The sequence below is a fragment of the Manis pentadactyla genome, chromosome 7, assembly GCF_030020395.1.
Source record: "Manis pentadactyla isolate mManPen7 chromosome 7, mManPen7.hap1, whole genome shotgun sequence".
NCBI lineage: Eukaryota > Metazoa > Chordata > Mammalia > Pholidota > Manidae > Manis > Manis pentadactyla.
The window spans coordinates 98,016,560-98,019,974 of record NC_080025.1 but is presented as its reverse complement, the minus strand read 5'-3'; the positions used below and the strand labels follow the sequence as shown (position 1 = coordinate 98,019,974).

The window sequence follows — 3,415 nt, the reverse complement described above, 5'->3', positions numbered from 1 at the left end:
GTAAATCAAGGAGTTAGTAGAATCTCATTACTCTTCAGGGAAGAACAGTTTTGTTTTTAAATCCCATCTACAATCTGTAAAGTAGATTTCCTTTTGGCAGATGGGATTTGAAAGCATTAACAGGGTGCATGTGCATGGTCCCGTGTATGTGCTCTGTGGAAGGCCCATGTGAACCTGATGAAAGCTGAGGGACAAGGGGAAACAATGATTTACTTACACAGACAAGAGTTAATCATCTCCATCCAATGAATTTAGTATCCCTGCGAGCTGATCTCACTCACCGTCAGACACCATGGAGCTGGGAAGCAGATAACGACTCAGTGGCAAATGTCCTTCCCCTGAGTGTTATTCTACATACGGTGAGTGGAATGAGACGTGGGTTCCAGCACTGAGGCAGTCACAGCATCCGGCTGGTGCAGCTCCTGTGACTCTTTGTGGGCTCAGCAGACACCTCTGCTTTCAAAAGACTCCTTGTAACAGTTTACAATAGGCAGATACAATCTGAAGTTCTGCTGAGCCACTTTCCTGCCTGGCCCCAAACACCATCCAACTACACTCAGAGATCCTCGAAAACACCCGAAATGTGACTTTTTAATTATTCAGCAACATGAAAGTAGCAACTGAAAAACCAAAAAGCACTGGAAGGAGAAATGTCTCAATATGTGAAGCTGAATTGGGAATGAAAATTTCTTATGGCTGAAGTTAAGGGTCACTGCTGAGATTTCTTCTGTTGTTTTTTTTTTTTATATCCACCTCCTCTTTCTTCTGTTGGTCTCTCTATCCAAGTGTTTATCCTTTTCAGTGGAAAGTAAAGCTAAGTATCATTTTACCAATTACTTATTTTACCATTCAAAACAACCAGGTACATTCTGCTTTGCACACAATGTTAGGGTGAAACCCACAGATTCACAATCTTGTGACCATCTTTCATGGCAACTATGCAAGAGAATGAACAATGACAAAAATACCATGACATTGATGTTTTGTATCTATAGTGAGGTCAGTTGTGAGGGGTTTAATCTGTCTAACCTCAGTGCCTAGCCCAGTATCTAGCAAATGATAGGCATTCAATAATTACTTGTTGAGTTAGTTTATATTTTCTTTCCACTCAAATTCTAGGGAACTTGCCCTTGTTTAAAGATGCAAAGGATCTGTGAGAAGCAACGGAACAAATTATAGCTGTTATGCTTGGAGCATTTTAAAAACCAAATAAGGCTACAAAATTTGGGAGTTGTATTAGCCAGGATATGTTAGGCTATGCTGTGGTAACAAACCACCTCTCAAATCTCAAGTACTTGACATTAATTTTAACTCATCCCAAATCCAATGCAGATGTTCCTGGTCAGATGATTCTCTTAAGTGGCTCTCTTCCAGGTGGTGATATAAGGATCCAGGATCTTTCCATCTGGTACTTTTATCACCCCCTGTGCTATCACTGTCCTCTCATCTACCTGTCCTATCCGTCCAACCATGGAGTACAAAGAGAGCATGGAGAAGGTGCACCGGCTTTCCATAGTTTCATTCTGGAAGCTATATAAGAATTAGTCACATGGCCCCACCAGGTATGAGGGGCTGGGGAATGTAGTTTAGTCATGGACCCAGAGAAAGGGGTTTGGTGAGTATTCAGTTTTTGACATGAGAACCTGATGAAAGTACTGATTCAGAGAGAAACAAGAGCTAATGGCTGGAGAAGCCAAGTCATAGTAATACTGCCAACATGTCAGCAGTCATGAAGTGGAGGAGCAATCAAACAACAGCAGCAAACAGGGAGGCAGGTCAAGTCAGTGCGGTCACATGAACCACGGCCTAAGGCCAGCAGAAATGAAGGCCATGGGTTGCAGAGTGAAGATCTGGGCCAGACAATTTCTAGGTCTCCAAGGTGGACCACCCTGAAATATTGTGAGGAGAAGAAAATCACTTAGGGGCTGGGGTTTAGGCAGCCCTCCTTGTGAGGGCCAGTACATAGACTATCCTTATGGTTACCCATTTATTACTTGTAACCTATAGGCTCCAGGAAGGTGAAACTTTTTAGTTAACAAGTCACATAATGTCAAACACATACATATACATAAATGTACTGGCAACTCATCTACTGAGCACCTATTTTCCAGGCACTTTATGTCAGTCGTCTCTAATCCTTTCAATAGCCCTTCAATGGACTAATTTCCTTCGTTTCCATGAGGAGACTCAAATTCAGAGGGATTAACTTGTCACACATTTTGTGAGTGACAAAGCTGGGATCTGAACGTGGTGAATCTGACACCAAATTCCAAACTACAGTGTAGTACTTTGTATATCTATGTTCATGCTTTCCGTGATGCATGTGGACACATGCTACAATGCCAATTTTATGAGGAAATATATCAAGTAGCTATATAACAAACTATCTCAAAATAGAGCAGCCTAAGAACTCTTCATTATTTTTCATGAATCTGCGGTTGGCTGAGCAGTTCTGCTGGGGTGGGCTGGGTCTGGCTGGTGTCTCTCAGGGTTGGCGAGGGGCTGCCCCATCTGGAATAGCCTCAGCGGGGGTGACATGGTTCTCTCCATGCATTCCTTGACATGCCAGTAAGCTAGCCCAGCCTTGTTCTCATGGCAGTGGCAAGGTTCTGAGAGAATGAAAGCACAAGGCCTCTTGACAACTAGGCTTGGAATTGGCACACCACCACTTTGCCACAGTGGCCAAGGAGAGTCCTAAGACCAGCCCAGGTTCAAGAGTGGTGAGGCAGAATCTACTTCTTGACAGAAGAAGGTGAAAAGTCACTTTGCAGAGAGCTTGGCTATGAGGAGGGGTAGGGAGTGGAGCCAATTTTGCAATCAAACTACCACATCTAATATCTTAGATAGTTTTGCCCCTAAAAAAAGTAAATAAGAAAGAAGTTGATAAGAATAAAGTGCAGTTTTATTAATTAGTGAAATAGCACATGAGTCTTCCAAAACATATGTGTTCTCTAGTTCCTCTGATCCAAAAAAAGTGCTGAAATAGACAATGTGCTAAGTGGATAAATATCTTTTTTATTTAGGGAGGCATGGCACAAAAATGCCCACTTCCAGGCACCAGATCCATCTAACCAGAAAACAGCCTTGCAGTAGAAGATTTTTTTAAAAAGCAAAATAAAACTGAAAATTTGACTTCCTGTATGCCCTGCAAAGAAGGGGGTGGAGCAGAGCTGTGAATGTGTGAGGAGCAGCTGGCTTTTATTTTTAAACACATACTAGCATTACCCAGATATTTTTCTAGAAAAATGGAAGGAGACCTACTAAAGGATTCTGACACAGAGGAATATCATTTCAGGTAAATGCTAATGTGACTGACATAGTCTTTTCAGAATAAACTCTTCTCATTGTAATCTATTTGTCTTGTCTGCCAGATGAGAAAAAGAAATACACAATGAATGATGAAAGATAAAAAATG

The 3,415-nt window shown here is 41.8% G+C and overlaps 1 long non-coding RNA gene across 1 annotated transcript; it reads left to right on the top strand.

Annotated features, from left to right (window-relative positions):
• Positions 1–262: 262 nt before the first annotated feature.
• Positions 263–3,054, top strand: LOC118908447 (uncharacterized). The gene is made up of 2 exons (XR_005023193.2): positions 263–359; positions 3,024–3,054. It is a non-coding gene; the product is annotated as an uncharacterized LOC118908447 (long non-coding RNA).
• Positions 3,055–3,415: the final 361 nt, after the last annotated feature.